This window comes from Ambystoma mexicanum, chromosome 6p (assembly GCF_040938575.1).
Source record: "Ambystoma mexicanum isolate Mex_15411 chromosome 6p, UKY_AmexF1_1, whole genome shotgun sequence".
Taxonomy (NCBI): Eukaryota; Metazoa; Chordata; class Amphibia; order Caudata; family Ambystomatidae; genus Ambystoma; species Ambystoma mexicanum.
The window spans coordinates 555,250,676-555,271,322 of NC_090935.1; the positions used below are offsets into that span (position 1 = coordinate 555,250,676).

Below are 20,647 nucleotides of genomic sequence, written 5' to 3' on the forward strand. Positions count from 1 at the left end.
GGGTTCTTATGCACTAGTCCATGCACAGGGCTACATCTTTATAGTTTTAGTAGCGAGGAAGCGTCTGTAAGCATGTACACAAGCTCTTCTGGCATCTTGCGTTTCTGCGGTGCTGTAGTTGGCCTATGTGAAAAATAACAACGATGCATATGTGAGTGGTCTTCTGCATCATAGCACTGAGTATGTTCTTCGTGTGGGTTGGTGTGTTTCTGATCCATGTGCTTGGTGGCACGTGTGTTCTTGTCCACTGGCTATGTCGTCATAGCATCTCTAATGATGGCGATGTTGGTGGATTATGTCTAATCGAGTTGATCCATATGGTCGGTGTCAGCTCCACCTGAGGTCCCAGCCCGAGGTTGGGATGGCACGCAGTTTGCCTCGGTGTGCGGGGCGTGGCCACGGTGGATCTTGACATCCGGGGCGGCAGTGAGCTGGTCGAACTCCTCCCACGGCGGGTGCTTAGGTTGTGACGTCATAGGCCATACCTTGTTCTAGTCTCAAGCAACAGACACCTTGTTCTAGTATCTTGCTACAGTTTTCTGTATTCATAGTTCATGTGTTTTTGTTCTGAATTCCTGCTTCCCTTTTGGGCTCTTAATGTTTGGTACGTGTTCTATAGTGTCCTCACCGGTACCTCTGTGTATTCCTTTGTACAGAGATTGGCTCCTATAGCCTAGGAGGCAATCTCAACCCATTTCTGTGGCTCGTTTTACCTGTAGTATGTTGTGTATTTCATGTAACAGTGGGTGATTGCTGTTCCCACAGAAGTCATCCACTGCATGCTCCAGCTACACCCACATATGCTTTTACACTCCTTGTTTGTGCCTTAGGGTCCAGACACAGAAAACATTTTTGCTGGCCATCTCTCATTGGCCATCAGGGTAAGTACCCGTAATAGTAACTCACACAGAGCATTGGGCTTCCCTTCTATAGGTCCTACGTCATTTCATCGACACCCGTTTTTACGACTGGTGTTCTTCTGCTGGATTTTTGCCGAAAAAACATTTATAATTTCTTTCATTTTTGTTTTTGGGGGGTTCCCCTGATACCCCCAGTCATTTACCTATTTTTCATCCCTGACACCCCCAACCCTTTATATCCCCTTTCCCACCCCCCAAAGAATTTCTAAAAGGTTTTTTCATGAAAAATTCCACTGAAAAAACACCCTTTGTAAAAACGATGGGTGTCGATGAAAGGACGTCGTACCCTTCTATGTGCAGTCTCATGTCCATCCTGTGCACAACCCTAGTGGTTGCTTCATTGTTCTAATTTACCTTCTCTGTTCTTCCTTCTGCTGAATTAGGTTGCCTGTCCCTTCACATTACAGACACAAGGAAAAAGAATATCTATCATTGTAGCTTCATTTTCCACATCCTGAATGGAGTCCCAGAAAGCAAACATGAAGAATGCAAAGTTTGGCACCACTGTTCTTTCAGCACTTTAAGATACGCACTAAAGAAAGTGTGTAACAAAGTCGCCTGGGTATTGAGATTCCTTGTCACAAACTTCCAGCTCATTGATATGCATGATGTTGGGAATAGTTTTAAGGTTTTTACGAGTGGGGATGGCATCTGAAATAGCAATATAATTACTTAAAAGGCATTGAAAGAAAAGGCGCTTACCATAGATTCCTCTCAGACTTTGCAACCGCAGGTGCTAATTGAGCAGTCATAAGCATACCGCAAGTCGGTACACCCGGATGAGGCAATTAGGGACGGAACATCCTAGAGGTAATAACGTACACAATTTCATGTAGCTTGCGAGTAAATAGATAGAAGCCCAAATTCATGGTGTATTAACGATATCGGAATGCTACTGGGTAGATGTAATATTTGTTTCCAATAAATAGATTCAAGCAAATCCCAAAATGCCCGCTTCTTTGGTAAAGTTCCCTCTACATCATACAGCATAATGGGCATAACCTTCATTTTGTAAAACACAACAATTTGCTTCAACGAAAATGTCCCAAACTTACGAATTAACACTTTTGTTTGAGACGTTAGATTCTGGAGTCTGTTTTTAAATTCTAAGGTATCTTGGTGCAAGGTCTTTACATTTTGAATTGATACCCCCAGATATTTATATTGAGGAACTGTGAGTAGTTTGGAATCTTGCAAGTACCATGTATACTTGAATTTTCTGGTGCTACGTGCATTACTACAGATGACAATTTGCGTTTTCGTTGTATTGATGTCCAATTTATTCAACTGAACATAAGAGCCTAGTCATGGCAACATTCGGTGAATCCCCTGCGGGGTTTGTGAAAAGAGTACCAAATCATCCGCATATAAAAGATAAGGAATTTTTTGGTTTCCTAATCTAAGTGGATCACCATTGCAGTTGGTAAACTCAGCACCAATGTCTAAAATGAAAAAATTAAAGAGAAACGAGGCTAATGCACAGCCCGGTTTCAGGCCTCTTTGTGTAACAATTATTGGGGATAGTTTACCGTCCAATGTGACACAGACTCGCATAGTTGTTTTCATGTGGAATAACATTATCAGAGAGATTAGCGAGTGAGGGCATTCGTGATGATTTAACTTGTTGTATAACAGGACCCTGTCGACAGGATCGAATGCCACTCTGAGGTCTATAAAGCCCAGATATAACAGCTGACTCCTATCGGCGAATTGTGATTGAATCATCATCAAGGACAAAATATTAGGAATGGTTCCCAAGCCTCTCACGAAACCAGATTGTAAGGGATCAGTTTGTTTTTTTCCAGAGGCCGATGTTTGTAACTCTCTCAGGATTAACCAGCAGAAAATCTTGCCTGGCACATCTAAAAGGGATATGGGCCTATAACTAGCAGGAGATTGCCCATCTCCTTTTTTGTAAATAGGTACCATGATGGCTTGGGTCCATGTCCTAGGTAGAGTCAGTGTCAAATTTATTGCTGAGAAAATCTTATACAGTATGGAAGACCAAATTTCAGGGTGTGTTTTCAAGGCATGATTAGATAAACCATCAGGTCCAACTGCTTTCGAGTTACTAGATGTCATAATGAGATATAGTATGTCGGATTGATCAAATGCTAGATGGAAAGCAATTGGTATATTTAATTGCTCAAGGGTCTTACTGTCCTTAGGCGGTGAGTATAACTGTGAGGTGTGTTACCCATGCATGCGTATTCACTGTGGTTCACTGCAATAGTATTTGGGGTGATGCTATTGAGTGATTTATTACAGCCCACATTTTTGAAATATTTTTATTCGCTACGATTTTAAGCATGTTCGCACCATCTTGTTGATACAAGACTGCTCTATACCCCTTGATCCAGTTTCTGCAACTGGCTTTTATCCCTTTCACTGCCTTGGTTCTAATAGAGGCAGGACACTGTGAAATATGTCTCATGTCTGAATGATACTTTGATTTTCTTGCTCTGACTACATTGTCCTGTTTGTGCAAATGGCGCAATGGGGGTTTTGTGTTTGCTTTTCCCTGCTGAAATGCCTGAATTACATCACAGTAAACCAACCCCCCATTTCCAGGCTGAGTGTAATTGCTTGAATCCCTGTGGGTTAACAATCGATTAAAATGCACCAGTTCGTCCTCCAACCATCAGAGCCAATTGCCACCAGCATTTACCATAATACAGCCTTGTTCAGACTCAAATTGGTCGACCTCATGGACCACCAACGCCCCCCACTCAGCATTGAGGACGTTATGGTCAATCATGTCGGATTTGATGACACAAAGGTTATTCATGGGAGACCACAATGCAGAATTCACATAAATGTAGTCTATTACGGATGTGCTCTCCCCCTTGTGCCATGTCGCTGCTGGCGGAATGTCTGAGGCAAAAGCACCATTGAGCACATGAAGGTCTCTGGCGTTTACCAAGGAATTCCATCTCAGGTGTCTCTTATTATGGAGATTATCTGTTTTCGCCATGCAGTTTAAATTTAAATCTCCAGCTAACACCAGAAATCTAACATTTTGATCTTGTGCTACCACATCTAGGAGGGCATTCAGATATCTGAAAAACACATCATCAGATAAGTGCAATCGGGTTCCAGTATACATTTAGAATTGCATACTCTTCCTTTAAGCAGAAGACTTTGACCAGCAGCATGTACTTATTGGGTGGGGGCTGCCCAAATTTGGATGACAAACCCTTCACCAATTTTACAGCTGTGAGCAAGCCAGAAATCGGTCTACCTACTGCAGGTTTTAAAGCAGGGTTTAGGTGAAATTTATGATTCTCCCAGATTGGAGGAATGGTGAGCCAAGTCTCTTGAAAGGGGACTATGTCACATTTACTTATACTGCTTTCATCATTGTTAAGCAGATGTTTAAATCCCCTTGTGTTCCAACTTAAAAGAGACAGATGGCCCAAAGTTACTTCCATGTCTAGTTAAATCTGGTTGGACGTGCGTTGGCAATTCCAAGACATGTTACTCTGTTGGAATTTTTTGTCATCTTGGTCCCCATAAGGTTCTGATTTGAATGGCCCCCTTGGTCCATGTTCAGGGTATTACTAGGCCCCATTCTTGGTTCTAATGTCAGTGTAAAACCTAGCTTATATAACGCATTTTTCGCCTGCCATATTGTATTCTGCACTACTCGTGAATGCATCCAGAGTCTCACAGAATTCCAGTGCTCCTTGCTGGTGAATTCAACTAATGCAAAATCAGAAGAAACAATGTTCTCCAACTGTTGTACCTCTGAGAAGATGGCCATCACCGCTCTTCGGTTCAAGTCATATTGAGTGAGCGGAGGGAGTCTACGCGGTAATACTAATGAATGGGCGGCTGGAGGCTTCCTAGTGGGTAGAACTATTTTCTTCCTGGCGGCACCTTTCATTTTGCTGTGCAGATCTGTTTGTATTTTTTGTGGCTTTTGGTCTTGCAGATTGCTCAATGCACTCTGAATTAGACGCATAATGGCTCCAGAGATATCGGTGGGTACTGCACCGGGGTTGGTATGCCCCAGTGAACCCTGAGGTTGATGAGTGCTGGTGGTCACAGGCGGGGGGAATCACAAGTTGACGCATGGATGTATCCTCCAAGGAGTGTAATACTTGGGGTTTCTCCTCCGCAACTATGTTCGTCCTCTGGCTGCTTTGTCCACTTCCTGACTCCTGATGTTTCTCACTTGGGGTGGGACAAGGTTGAGACAGAGGCTTTATTATACTAGGCTGGTGAGAGTTATTTGCCAGACGGAGAGGCGCCGACAGCATAAATCCTGCCATGTAAGCATCTACTGCTTTGCGAATGTCTGCTATGCATGTACTTTGTGTGGATTCATTAACCACCATTGTGTGTTTAGATGGAGCAGGAATCTTTCCGAGCACAGTATTTTCCTTACTTGGGGGATTGGAATCTAAGGTGTTTTGATTACTTATTTCCTCCATTAAGTCATCCAAAGGTGGATAACTCATGGCCTGTACTGGAGTGAAAGTAGCAATCCCATTAGTTCTAGACTGCGATTGAAGGGACTATTTCTGTTTGATCGCTTGAGAAGCCATCACAGCATTTCTCTTAGGGAGCGATATGGCTTTAAACATGTTTTTGAGATAGCCTTTCCTGTGCTTTTTGGAGCTTATATGTTTTTTGATAGTCTCGTTTGGCTCACTTTCTTAACCTTTTTCTCTTGAGCCCCTGGCGTGAAGATAGTAAAGTTTTTTTTAGATTCACAGAGCTGCTATCGTCAACAATGGCCAGGTCAGGCGTTACAATCTTATTATTTGGTGTTTTCTCTGTGTTTATGGTGACATCATAAATGATCTCTTCAATGCATGTTACTGCAGGTAAGATCTCTTTGAGTGCTTTAGCTTGATCAATAGATTTGAAAGCCTGATCAGAAGCTGAAATGATGTCTGTTTGGCATGCTACAGATGATGTGGCAATTTTAAGAGTTGGATTTAGATGTTTCCGGTATTCATTCCAAATAAGGGGATTTAGAACTTTGCCAAGGGAGAATTTTCTGCAGAATTTTGCCTTGAGTGTGTAATTTCTGTTCACAGGCTTGAAAAACATTGCCCAAAGTCTGAATTGCCAGATTCATTGCTTGCAGTGTCACTCTTAATAACTTATCAGGATGATGGATGACCACAGATGTATTAATGCTATGGTTGTTAGTTTGTAAAATGATTGGCGTTTGAGAGTCAGCTGAGGAAACTGACTCCACAATGCTATGGCTATCCTCTGAAAAGATTAAAGGTGAACCTGAAATATTTTCAGGAAGTAAGTTGTTAGACAATACTGAATCATTATCCTCCAGATCAATAACTGCTTCATCCATGGGGCTCCGACACAAAGGATTTGGCATCATGCCCGTAGGGGGCAAATTATTCAACATCGCTGTGTCCAATAAGGACACGTCTTTTTGCGGCGTTGAAGGCGGCGACTCCGCCGCATGCATGCCGAGTGCAGTGTGAGAAGTGATCTTGCTCCTGTCTGAAGAGACAAGGCTCACTATCTCTGCATTTCCACCAGTTTGTTTTTCATCAATTTCGCCTACATTTTTTACCCTATATGCAGATAGTGTGCCATTTCAAAACTTCCTAATATCGGAGTTCGCTAGCACTCCATTAATGTTAGAGTTAGTACCACGCCGAGGTGTGGAGCAAGAATAACTAGTGGGTCGCTGTCTTACAGCCAGAGGGTCTCTTACCCTTTGCAACAGGCTTCTATTTGGCATGCCTGTTTTTAATGTCTGCAAAATCATTGTCCCAGTCTGCAGACCTCGTTCTGGCCAAAGGAGGGCGTAACTTTGCTTTTTGTTAGCGTGCTCCTACATAGCTCTCAACCTTTTTCGATGCAAAGGCGGGTGAAATCACCCGATTTTGTGTTTGGCGGGTGAGATGCCCATTGAAATGAATGGGCGTGCACGAGGCTTGGCGGGTGACTCACCTGTTTGCAAGGCGGGTGACACCCGCCAAAAGCGGGTGAGTTGAGAGCTATGCTCCTATTCCAGAAGGCAAATTAGCTCTAAGTTAATATAGAGCAAGTGTATAACTTTTAAAATTGTCTTACTTAAGACATTCAAAATGCAAAACACAAGAAGAAAAATATGTAGCACTGAATAAATACATACACTTTGAATGAACATGTACACCCCTCACACGCAGTATACAGACATCCGCAGCTCACACTCACCCACTCAGCCAAACAGCTCAACAGCTTACTTGAGATCTCACTTGGATGTGCGCGCTGGATGCGCTACATCCGGTTTAATATGGCTTTCCTGGAGGCTTGGGGGCGGAGGCAATGGATCTAGAATGGAAAGGGAGGAGGGACAGGGTCAGTGGGCGTGCTAATAACGTAAACCAATATGCACACGAGCTGTTGTGAACAACCCAACCCACTTCTGACAGCCCACCCCACTTCAGAAACAAGCTGCCCAGCCCACTTCAAAACAGTTGATCAAAAGAATAGTTAAAGTTAATTACGCTGGTTAACCTAGTCTGGAAATACAGCGTTTCGCTTCAGAGTTCAAAGCGGACCTTCCTCTTGCTCATGGGTCCGTGAATACAACGTGGAGGCGAAAAACACAGCGAAAGCACAGCCAAGTCCTCAGTGCAGCTCACAGCACCTCAACAGATCACTTGAAATCTCACTTGGATGCGCACGCTGGATGCGCTACATCCGGTTTAATATGGCTTTCCTGGAGGCTTGGGGGTGGGTGTTAACACAGGCAATGGATGCTGGTTAACGTAGTCTGGAAATACAGCGTTTCGCTTCAGATTTCAAAGCGGACCTTCCTCTTGCGCATGGGTCCGTGAATACAACATGGAGGTGAAAAACACTGCGAAAGCACAGCCAAGTCCTCAGTGCAGCTCACAGCAGCTCAACAGCTCACTTGAGATCTCACTTGGATGCAACTTCATTTTTAATATGGGCAATTGTATCCCTGAACTGACATACAGAGGAAACAACTTTAGAAGACAATGGTGGGAATCTGAGTTCGCGAAAATAATTCCAGAGGGAGAATGGGGGAAGCTTTGGGAGAACTGAAGAGTGTACAGTGTGTGTATCCAATTAAGGAGTTAGCATAACATTATCATTATTACCATATGCTAGAGAAGGGAAACCACTTTTTCCCCAATTGCTTTGCAAGAATGCTGGATGAATTTGTATAGTTATTGGGGATGCACTATATATTTGCTGACAGTGCCATATGTGATGATAGGCCTGCAGGCTCAGCAGGCGTGAATGACACGGAGCGGGGCTCTCGCTCCGTGACCGTAAGGCTGTCACGGGGCGCGGGAGCTGCGCAGCAATAAACACACGGGACCACAGGTATCGATGCCTAAACCCGGACTGGTGTTAAGACGCCAGTTCCGGTGATGCCTTTATTACTGCATCCTCCCGTAGTGTCACGTGACCCTGCTATTCCGGGACACGTGACACCACATTTCTCCCCAAATTGGAGGTGAGACTCCCATGAGTTAACATAACATTTTACATAGAGTCTTACTTCTGGGTGAGTGAATGTCTCTGCCTCTGCTGTCGTCTTCCTTGGTATATTTCGTCTACTACATATCCTTGAAGGCGGGAAGATGGTTTGGGCCTTTCTCTCAGACTGTATCGGGTGCTTCTCTCTCGTGGCGCGTTTTCCGTGGCGGCCTCCACTTCACCACTTCCTCCTTCCGGCACTTCGATGGTCTGCTGTGGCGTGGGTGTTTGAGGTGGGTGTACTACTTCCTCCCTCTGGGGTGACCGTTGTTCTTCCCACATTTCTGGGGGCACTTTCCTGAAATGGGAGACGTTCCTGGTTACTGTCTCTTTTCCGCGGGTTGCCGTAATCATGCTGTGGTTAGTGGTCGCGACAGTCCACGGGCGCGCTTCGAAGTTGAGGGACATTTTCTTCGGTGGTGCCCGGTTCCTGACGAGGACTGTGTCCCCCGGGTTTATGTCTCTGTGGTGTGCTCGTCGAGCAATGCTTTCTCGCTCATTGTGTCTTTCCCGTCTTGCCTCCATCCTGATGATATCTGGGTCTGGCGCTGTCCAGTCTGGGTGTATCGGTAGCTCTGCCTGGATGGGAACTCCGAACATGAGGGCCGCCGGGCTGACCCCTGTGGCTGAGTGTGGGGTTTGTCGGTGTGTCCTCAGAAACCGATATACAGCCTTCAACCAGGGGTGCCCTTGTTCCTTGGCGATCCTGATGATCTTGTTCAGGGATCCCATGAAACGCTCTGCGTCACCGTTTGCCTGAGGCCATCTTGGGGTGATGCGTTGATGTTTGACGTTGACCTCTTTGAAAAAGTCCCTTAGTTCTTGACTGACAAACGATGGGCCATTGTCACTCTTCATTTTCTTGGGAATGCCATGGGTGGCGAATATTTTCTCCAGTGTGAGGATGATGGTTTCTGCGTTCGTCGAGGCGACATGCTCTACTTCCGGGTATCTGCTAAACTCATCTATCACTACTAGCAGGTATCCTTCTCCAGCGATGGTGCAGTGGTCCATGCTGACGGCCTCCCATCGTCTTCGGCTTCGGGGGGCGCAGCTGAGTGGTTCTGGGTTTGCTGGTCTCCGTGAGGCTTGGCATGCCGTGCAGGATTCTACGAGTTCTGTAATTCTCTGGTGCATGTTTGGCATCCACATTCGGGACTTTAGGTAGGCGGTCGACTTGACAATCCCTTGGTGTCCACTGTGGGCCAGCTTGAGCGCTCTGTCCTCAAGGGATTCTGGTAATATGATCCTGTGTCCTTTCAGTATTACTCCCTCAGGGGCCACAGACAGTTCATGTCTGATATCGAACAGGGCTCTGAGTTTGGCTTGGGCAGTGTTTGTTCGGTGAGACATTGACATGAGGTACGTTTTCCAGTTGCCTGACTGTATGGCTGCGGCCGTATGTTTTAAGACGGTGTCCTCTGCTGTTTCTTGTACCACTTCCTGCAGTGTCAAGGCTCGTGGCCGGGCGCATGCTATCACGTGACAGACGTGTTCGTCCGTTTCTGTTGCGTGGCGCTGTTCTTTGTCGGTGGCTGGCCACGGGTGGCGGGACAGGTAGTCCGCCGGATTATCCGAACCTGGGCGGTATTCTACTTCAATGTTGTAGGGTTGAAGCTGCAACATCCACTTCTCAATGCGGGCGGGCGGATGTGGGGCGGAGCCTCGGAATATCGGGACAAGGGGCTTGTGGTCGGTGAAAACTTTCGCCTGTTTTCCTAACAGGTAGACCTTAAAGTGGCGACATCCCCACAGAATGGCTAGGGCTTCCTTCTCGATGTGGGCATAATTTAGTTCAGGTTTGGTGAGGGCTCTGCTGGCAAACGCGATTGGAAATATCGTGCCATCTTTATCTGTTTGGGTCAGCACGGCTCCTAGGCCAACTGGGCTGGCGTCAACAAGAAGTTCGGTCTGTCGGTCTACGTTGAAAAACGCCATGGTGGTGGAGGCGGACAGGGAGTCTTTTATTTGTTGAAAAGCCTGTTGGTGAACCTCCGTCCACTCCCACTTTTGATCTTTCTTGGTTAGCTCCCTGAGTGGGCTGGCGATGCTTGCAAGATCAGGGATAAATCGGGCACAGTATGTGGCCATTCCCATAAAGCTTCTCACCTCTGAGGCTGATTGTGGTGGTTTGAATCCTTTTATGTCCTGTACCTTTGATGGGTCTGGGGACACTCCTGCCGCACTGAAGATGTATCCGAAGAAACAGAGTTCCTTTTTGTTGAATTCACATTTGTCTGCGTTGAGGGTCAGACCGGCCTCTTCGAGTCTCTTTAGGACTGCTGCTAAGCGTTGGTGGTGGTCGTCTTTGTTTGACGCATATACAAGGATATCGTCACTGATGTTGGTTGCTCCCTCGAGGCCTGTGATGACTTTCCGGATCTCATGCTGGAATACTTCCGCCGCCGAAGATATCCCGAAGTTGAGTCTCTTGTATCGCATCAGGCCAAGATGGGACGAAAATGTTGTGATGTATCTGGACTCTTTTGATAGTTTTAGCTGATGATAGCCGGACCAGAGGTCGAGCTTGCTGAAGACCGTCGCCCCCGTGAGATCTACAATGAGCTCGTCGATGGTGGGAGTGACATGGCGCTCACGACCGATAGCTATGTTGGGGAGCCGCATGTCGATGCAAATCCTCACTGCACCTGGTTGTTTTGGTTTCTGGGCCACTACCATCGGCGAAACCCACGGGGTTGGTCCAGACGTCTTCTCAATGATCCCTGCATTTTCGAGCTTGATTAGGTCCTTTTCCACGGCTTCTCTCAGGTGGAATGGGATTCGCCTGTGCCGTACGGCTTTGGGTTCGATGGTGGGATCTATGTGCAGCTTGACAGTGCCGATAGTAGGTGCACTCGGTGTATTCGCCTCTTCCCTTTCTTTCTCATTTCTTTGTCTTGACTTTCGGGGGATGAGTCGCTGTTACTTTCGTCGCTTTCGCTCGTGGTTTGGGATCTGTGTGATTCGTCGACTGCCCTAGCTTTCCCTCTCCGCGTTGGTTGGCGGGGCTCTTTGGGCGCGAATCTCCTGCGTGGTTCTTGTGGTGGCCGCGAGTCTGTGTCCCGGTCGTTCTTGTTCGGTGGATTTAGGCAGACTGCGGCGTAATGGTTCAGGCGGTTGCATTTTCTGCATGTTGACCCCCACGCTGGGCAGGAATCCCCTTTATGCCATGGGCCTCCGCACCACTTGCACGATTGGTCGCGCCTTTGCGGTGGTTGCATTCTTGTGTTTTGTTTCGGGCGGGTGCCCTGGTGTCGGGAGATGGCCGCTACATCTTCTGTTGGTCCAGGGTTGTCAAGCGGTAGCCTCTGAATGGCCGCTTCCATTACTGCTACTTGGTCCTCTGTTTGCTCGCGGAGTCTTGCCATCTCGAGGATGCGTGATAGCCTTACATTCTTCTCTGATAGTATCGCCCTCCTCAGCTTCTCGGACGAGATGCCGTTGATAATCTGGAGGCGGATGGCGAATTCCTCGTCTGGAAATTCGCAGCCTACAGCCATTTCGCGAAGGCGAGCGTGAAACTTGACCACTGTCTCTTTTTCCCGTTGCCTCGCCATGCAGAAGTGAAACCTCTCGTAGTCGGGGTTGAGGTCTGGTTTGAACATGTTGGAGAGGTCAGCTTTGGCTGCAGCGTAGTTGGCATCAGTACCTCTGTTTGGTGTGGCGTTGAATAGGCGCAGGGCGGCAGATCCTATGTTGAGGAAGAGAAAAGTGCGCATCTTTTTGGGCGTAGTGATATCTCTCGCGTCGAGGTGCATCTCGAACTGTTGTAACCATATTTCCCATCTGATGGCTGCTCCATTGGTAAACGGGTCAAAAGGCGGCATGAACGTGGTTAGCGAGGGGTCAGTGCGTTCCTCGGTGAGGCTCCTTCTCGACGTGGACCTGGCGCTGGTCTCTGATGGGCTGGACGTCGGGTCGGACATGGTGTGTTGTGCGGCGTTACGGCGCTGTGTTGCAGCTTACCGTGTGTTGGCAGTTGGGCCTGGTGAGCGTGCAGCGCGTGGTCCCACGTGCGGCGTCCTGGCAGGGTAGGCCGTGGGTTATCCTGCGTCGATTGCCTTTTCCACTTATCGTGGGGTAGTGGTTTCTGTTGGATGCAGCTGCCAGGGCTGGGGGCTGCTGCCTGGGGTGTTACCAGAAATGCTGATTTTTTTTTTCTTGTAGGGGCCCTGGGGCACTGGGCCTACTCTCCGCCGCCACTGGAAGTTGAACGTGATGGTGGGCGGGGCCGGCGTTGAAGTCTTGCCGGCTCCGCGATCGTACAAACGCGGGTCCGTGGGTGCGATGGCCTCCGTTGTTGTCGGAGCTCGCAACCCACTCACCGCCTCGTCGCCAGTGTGATGATAGGCCTGCAGGCTCAGCAGGCGTGACTGACACGGAGCGGGGCTCTCGCTCCGTGACCGTAAGGCTGTCGCGGGGGCTGCGCAGCAATAAACACACGGGACCACAGGTATCGATGCCTAAACCCGGACTGGCGTTAAGACGCCAGTTCCGGTGATGCCTTTATTACTGCATCCGCCCGTAGTGTCACGTGACCCTGCTATTCCGGGGCACGTGACACCACACCATATGCTGGCGATATTCGGGAAGGAGGTGAAAGGAAGGAGATTTATGCCCCAAAGGCCAACGATCGTACTTTAAAGCGAATAACAAGGTTGGATAGGCAGGTCCAGCTGAAAATGCATAGGTGTTTTTGGGATTCCATTTCCAAATAATGTTTGGGGGTCCTCTGGCCTACAGCTATGAAACCCCGTCTGATGCAGCTGTGTGGTGCGTTATGCCAACTGCAATGAGTCATTTCCCTGGTTTTATAATTGAGAGCACATAGCATGAGCCCCACCTTGCGCTTCATTCCTCTTCAAGCAAAAACAAAGCTCTGCACCTAAGGAATGAAAGTAGGGTACAACATGCCTGAAAAAATAGTCTGTCTTCAGCTGGCAAGTAGGCATTTAAAGTAATACAGCCTTCATCTGTTGAAGCCCCACCTTGTGACTTCATTCTGTTTTTAAATCCTAGATAAAGCAATAAATGTAAGGGACAAGTAGCTGAAGATTTTCAAGGAACAGGTGTATTTGCCTCTGCATTGCAGAACAAAGAAAAGCAGCTGGCTAGCAGCTGAAACCCATCTAAAAAGCCTAGTAAGCTTTCATTGTCAACAAGGCTGCTAACGTAATTGAAACCAGGTGTTCAGATCTAGCGCTCTGCTGGATATTGCAAAGCCGGCAGGAGTGTATTGTGTGATGGTACTAGCAAAAGCAGCCTTTGATTTGCATGCTGCAAAGAACACATTTAATGTACTGAGTTAAAAAAGTATTTGCTTTATAATAAAACCGCCAACATGTGGGTTGCGGCTCTGGGCTACCCTGAGGCTCGAAGCCGAATTCAACTGAAGAAGGTGAAAGGCCCTAGTGCAATACATGCAGATAGGAAGCTGGTACGGCATCCTACTCTAGCAGCAAAATTTGCAATAGCCACAGCATGCAAAAAAACAACATGACTTGTTTGTTTGTTTGGTTATTCATTTGCAGTGCGCGCCAGACCCAAGGTTATCAGGGCGCAGAAGATACATGAATACTTTCATTTTATGGTTACACAGTTATCATACAGTCAGTGGGTTCTGTAAATTGGTTGCCAAAAATATAAGGCATAGTAGCAACGGACCAGGTCTTGCATGCAATGTATGTCGAACATGCTTTGTTCATGAGCCTATGGCATCTGACTTAGCACTGCAAGGCGAACACCAATACTGTACTAGAGTAATTGGCTAGAGTAAAAGCAAAGAGTCTGTTTTGTTGATCCTGACATCTTTTGGGATAATGAGGAGACAAAGAACAGGTAAAGTGGAAGGTTAAATCTGCTGTAGAAAAGTCAGATGCACTGCCAAGGTATTATTGGTGGGGGGAGGGAATCGTTAAGTTGGATACAAGTTTGCGAATGTGGTTGTACTAAAGAAAGTACATATGGTATGTTACAAGTTGGGTAGAGAGTTTGAATAATGAGCCTCTAAGGTTGTCATAATCAAATGCTAATACAAACATATTGAAAATAAAAGCATTCACGACATCAGAAAAGGTCTGGGAGCACAACTAGGCTCAAGTCACCAAAATGGTAGACCTTGGGCTGATTGAACCATCGAATAGTCCATAGTCAAGCATTGTCATGCTAATTCTTATATCAGGTCCTAATTGAGGTTTTGCATAGAAAACTAGGAGTGCAGTACTATTACAAAGACCGTTGCACACACAATCGCACATGTTTATGAACTAGCAGATAGGTTAGGGGCACCTCAGTACCTGACCACCTTTGACTTCCCTCCGAGGTATTGGCAAATCACTGTCAACCACTATACAAAAAATAGAAGTGCAATATGTGACTAATCTGAAGACTTCATCCCTTCTTCCCTAGAGGGAGCCATCCCCTTAAAGGCAAGGGAAGGGAGCCCGCTCAGCAAGACCCTCTCTAGGGGTTCGGGAAAGGGGGATCTCACCGACTGTGACTCCCTTTTAGGGGACATCAACTCCCATTCTCAGGGGGAACTCCCTATACCCAAGATATTATCTGCCTTCATGGGACAAAGAAATACTGACAATACATCTATATGTTTGGCTCAGGGTAATTCTGACAATACATCTAATTGTTTGACTCATGGTAATAATGCTGAACTTTCCACATGCTTGACAACCTGTGTAGAATGGAGGAGTGAGTAAGAACGGAGGAGTGTGTAAGAGCGAATGAATGCGTAACAGCGAACTAGGAGCAAAGGGGTGCGTGAGAGCTAAGAGGTGCGTGAGAGCGGAGGGGTGCGTGTGAGCGGGTGAGTGCGTAGAGCGGGGGAGTGCGTAGGGAGGGTGAGTACATAGAGCAGATTAATGCGTAGAGCATGCAAAGAGGATGAGCGCCTAGAAACGATGAGCGCCTAGAGCGGATGAGTGCATAGAGCGGATGAGTGTGTAGAACGGATGACTACTTAGAGCCATGGAGTGCCGAGAGCGGACAGAACGGGTGAGGTTTGTGGTAGGAATGGGCGACGTATGTAGATAAAACGGGTGATGTATGTATGATGGAACGAGTATGGTGTGATATATGTTCATGGAACGAGTGACGCATGTTGATGGAACGGGTGACCTGTGTTGATTGAACGTGAGATGTATGGGGTTGGAACAGATGACACATGTGGATGGAAGGGTGAAATATGTGGATAGAACAAATAAAATGTGTAGCATTTGAAAGGTACCGGGAAGTATGTGGATGGTACAGGTGAAACACGAGGGTCGAGTGCATAAAAGAACTGGAGTGAAACGGACTGGAGTGCGTGGAGCAGAATGGAATGTGTGGGGCAGACTGGAGGGCATGGAGCGGACTGGAGCGCATGGAGCGGACGTGACTGCATGGAGTGAACTGGAATGCATAGTATTGCGCGACTTACATGGGATGGCTTGGAATGCATGAAACGTTTATTGAGCATATAACCCACCATCTCACATCACCACGCTTACTCTCCTCTTTATACCACCACTCAACTGGAACACAGAGATACTATGACACCATTCGGTATAACTGTTCTCATACCAACATCTGCCTCATACTCCCTATCACTCTAACTAAACACTTCTTGTTACTCACCCCAGCCAGGCGTCTCCTCAGGTCTAACGCAGCCACAATCGGTCTGGATAAATCCTGCCAGAATGAACAAATACTATTGACCTCTCAACCACCACACCTACCACTAAGAAGCAGCTACTAAATGAATACCGCACTAGCTGAACACATATCCGGTGCTCACACGCACCTTTGACTCTCTCTACTCTCTCTACTGACCTGAACTTCGGTTCCCAAGGGCGTTCAACCTACCAGCGCCTTCAGACCATACCAATGGTATATAAGGCGCTATATAAATGCAAAGTAACATAACATAACATATCATAACCTGTGGTGAACAATACGCCACTTCTGAATAACTGAGCGAGAATAAAGCACCCGCAACCCTTGAACAGAAGAAGAGAAACCCAATGCCGAAGCGAGCCTCAGATGTGAGAGTTTACTCAAGTGTACTCAAGTGGAGGAGCCGAGCAGACAAGTGGACCCAGCTTACGCATGGCAGGTGGTGGATGCCAAATGGAGACACTGCATGCCAAAAGAGGAAGTGCGCAAGGCCGGAGAGGCAATGGCCACGCAGAGCAAACCAAACCTGGAGGCACGACCATGTACAGGACGTGCTGGGCCCAGAGCCCACAAACAGATGCTGAGTCCAGGGCTGAAGGGACAACTGTGTCCTCAACTCTCAGACCAAGAGCCAACAAGAGGGAGAACGAGAGAGTCAAAACGAGCGGAAGGCGTAGACCGCTAGCCTCCAGAGTGGAAGAGCGGCAAGCCGTGGAGTATGCTGCCATCTCTTACAAAAAGACCCTCATTGAAGCAAGCACCACAACACAGCAGGTACATTGGTTGCCCAGGTCGAAGGGAGGAGAAGAGAGGAGAGAACTAGTGGGCAAGATGGAAGAACTACACCAGCCGCATCCAAAAGTCACAGGGACCTGAGAGAGCAAGACAAGGAAAAGGGTTAAGGTAATCCGAGAAACCCAAGTAGCATAAACCTCGAGAAAGGTCACAGGGACTCAAGAAAACTATGAGAACCAGTAGAGAGGGGTCATAGGAACCCTAAAGAACTAAGTGAGATATTGGATAAGGGGACCCCAAAGGATTCATAAGGCCACAATAAGCAAAGTGAAAAGCAAATATCACGGGTGCACAGAGACACCCGAAATTTGGTCAAAGTATTGGAAGATCGAACAAGTTGGTGGAAAGGGATCAGGGAAATCGCCCTGCACCTCAAGACATTTTTACATTTTGTTTTTCCAGGAAATTGAGAGTTTGTTTGAAATTTGAGGAATGTTGGGGAACTATTGATAGACTGACAAAAACTGTTTTTCTTGAGTGGAACTGTTGTTTACTTCTAACCATTGGATGCAGACCCAGGAGAGACTCCTGGGACAGCTGGAGATAATTTTGTGAAGAACCCAGAGTGCAGGGCACTCGACCTATTTCTTTTACGTTTTTGCTAAGTGGTAGGGCCAGCTTAGTGGATAGGTTTGGACTATAGACAGGCTCCTTAGTTTAGATTTGTTATGAAGGGAACTCCCATTTTTAGAAGTAGGGTCAGTGAGGCAGTTTCTTTTATTTTAAATAAAACTTCTGTCAAACATGTCCTCTGGTCCGAGACCTTCTTCTGGCTTGCCACAATTCCCTACTCCTGAGGGCCTATACCAATTCAGTACCTACAACTTATGCACAAAACTATAATCTTCTGATATTTGTGTGAATATTGTTGTGTCGTATTTAACCTACAGGGACATAGATTATCCTTGTCATGCAAGCCCACTGTGCCCCCCCAGAGCTCTGACTGTCTATCCCACTACCATACCGTAGGCACTGTACGCACTCCCAAATTGCAAACACACGCTTGCGCCAGAGCAGGGGATTGCCACTCAATAGGTACCACCTGTACTGTATTGTAATACATTTTTGCTATTTATGCTAATATGTTAAGGGTGACCCTGATGCACACATGTTAACTCTGAATACATTAAGGCTATAATATTGCTACTATTTTGTTAATTGTACCTGCCTAGACTCAACCAACTACAGTGTCCTGAACAGCTCACCATGCTTTGCTCCATTGCCTAATGTATCGCTGTCTACTGTATATATGCCAAAAAGGAAATGTTAGCAACCCCATAAAGGCCTACCATAGTCTTACGCTGGTGCAGTCACCCATGCACTATGGATATCTCACCCATTACTTTATTCGGATATCACACTGCTAGCATTATTATAACTCTAGTCATGATAGGCTGGGTACCTCTTATTATGCTCCCGTTTTGTATCGTACCTAATTGCCTTCCATGCACAGGACACCCCTTCCACACCTATCGGAATGGCCTCTCAAGACTAGGCTGCCCCTGGCACCACCCTGTCCCATGCCCCACCCCATTCTTACCTTCCACAGCATCCATCCCACCCTTACAGGACCAGGCCAACACCCGTAATGACCTTAAGAACTGCAACAAGACAGAACCCATTGCCATTCCACCTAGGACATACTGCATCCCCGCTCTAAAGACTGTTGATGAGCCGATCTCCTATCCCACACAGGGCAACACCAGACTCACTCGACTTAGATCACACACATACACAGTCACGTTCCACCAAAACTCAGACTTCACCAGGCTCAAGCAGCTCAAATCGATCCCTACTCAGGGCAGTACCAGAACCCGCCGCCTCAGGTCACGTACTAAATATAGCACCTCTAATAATATTCTTCCCATAACTACCCCCATACAAACCAAACCCATCCCGCAAAGCCGACCAGAAGTGCTCACAACAAGTGTTACAGCTATTACTAAACAACAGGCAAGCCCACAAGATGACCAAATTCCACCCAACACCACAGCACCTAGAACTGCTCTCACTACCCAACTCAAAGGCTCCCTTATCAATCCCTAGGTGCCCACACTAAAGAGATACATGACTACATCACTGAACAACATTTGGACATACTAATAGTCACAGAATCCTGGCTCCATCAAGCGTCAGGACCTTTGCTCACCATTGCCATCTCACCTGATAATACCATCCTTAGGACTGATAGATCTAAGACTGTTGGTGGGGGAGTAGCCATTATAGCTAAATCCCACCTCCAATTATATCATGCCCCATCAAAAAGCCCTGAAGGTTACGATGTCCTACTAGCGAAATTCGCCATCAATCACAAAACAACTATCAACTTAGTAGTGATTTATAGATCGCCCAACTCTAATTCCCAGCCTGAGGTAGACATTTCCCTTTTACTAGCCCCATGTCAGGGGCAGACCTGGGGGGGCACGCAAAAAGCATGCAGCGAAGCATGCAGCGAAACCTAAAGTGAAGAAACTGGTGGGTGCCCTGCACTATGGGCCACGTGTTGTGAATGTGTGTAGTGTTCAGGTAGGATGGGGAAGGGTGCTGCCATACAGGAGACTGCTTTGTCCTCCCTGTAGGCTGCAGGCACTGCAAGTGCATCGAGACTACACTTCCCAGCATGCCTCGCGCACAGACAGCCAATCAGGGATCAGATCGGGCGTGGTCCGCCCCAACGCGTATGCGCGAAAACACCGGCACGGGGCTTGTGCTCGAGATCGCTGTGGAGAAGGACGTGAGACACCGAGCTCCACAGGAAAACTCGTGCGAGGGGCCCCGCCCCGCCTGATTGAGAATCCGGCCCCTCGCCAATACTCAGATAAGTTTGGGACGCATACCCAGGGAATCGAAGCCGCGCAATACTCAGTCCTGAGAAAGCCCGTAGAGAGACTTTTGGGAAGCGCAGGGGGCACAGTCTCCCAGTCCATATCGCTCGCCCCTGCGCCGGCATACGAGATAAGTACAAGCCCTGGGATAAAAAGTGTTTAGCAGCGCGAGTCATGCAGATATGAGGAACGCAACATTGGCATCATAAAACGGAGAATACCCGCGCCCCAAGCCACGCGCGGCGAAGCTCGCGCTGGCATTTTTACTAAAATGACAAGCACGGCGAGTGGCATAGTCCGTGAGGAGCCGTATCATTAAGCCTGGGAAGAAAGTATGAATGCGGCATGGAGTGAATGACCGTGTGTATGTGTGACCAAGAATAACACATATTCTTTCTTTGTAGCGGAAGACGTGACCAGTCTACACCGTTTTCAGAGACGCAGCACAGACTGACAGCTTTCCAAGGACCGAGCACTTGGACCGGACAATGAACCCAAGCTAAGTGTTGCATGCTAGTCTAACTGTGACAGTGGTTGCCCACTGCCAATTGAGCTGCTCCAAGGGGGTCAAATGTTGTTTATGTGATTCATACTTCAGAAAGCGTACTGTTTGGCCCAGCCTGTAGGCACTGCAGGAATTATCATGTGGTGTGTTATGACGATGACAATGAAGGTGTGCAGCAGTTGAGCCTCAGCCAATTTCCCTCTACCTACCCATTACCTCGCCCTACTCCTTTTCCTGGTTTTCCCACAACCCCCCAACCTATCCAATCAACGATACCCTAACCCTCTTTCCCTGCCCTGGTCGCGAAGGCCTGCGTAAGCTTCGTCTTGCAGGAATCAAGACCAGTGTGGGGGTAGTTGGTACATCCACTCCTGCGCCAGGTACCGGTGTGCAACCCTGACAGAAGCACAAGCCACGAATAATTACGGCGCCTGAGTGGGTTTGATACCCTCCGC

At 47.5% G+C, this 20,647-nt stretch overlaps 1 protein-coding gene across 2 annotated transcripts in view; it reads right to left on the bottom strand.

The window, feature by feature from the left end:
• The window catches only part of LOC138511593 (uncharacterized), a 73,340-nt gene that overhangs the window by 15,301 nt on the left and 37,392 nt on the right, over window positions 1–20,647 (bottom strand). The window contains exon 1 of one of the 2 annotated variants that reach the window (XM_069627368.1): window positions 7,133–7,232. The exons of the other annotated variant lie outside the window; for it this stretch is intronic. The gene's annotated coding sequence lies outside the window, so the exon portion shown is untranslated. Of the gene's footprint in view, window positions 1–7,132; window positions 7,233–20,647 lie in introns of those variants that run through there. 2 annotated transcript variants of the gene reach the window in all.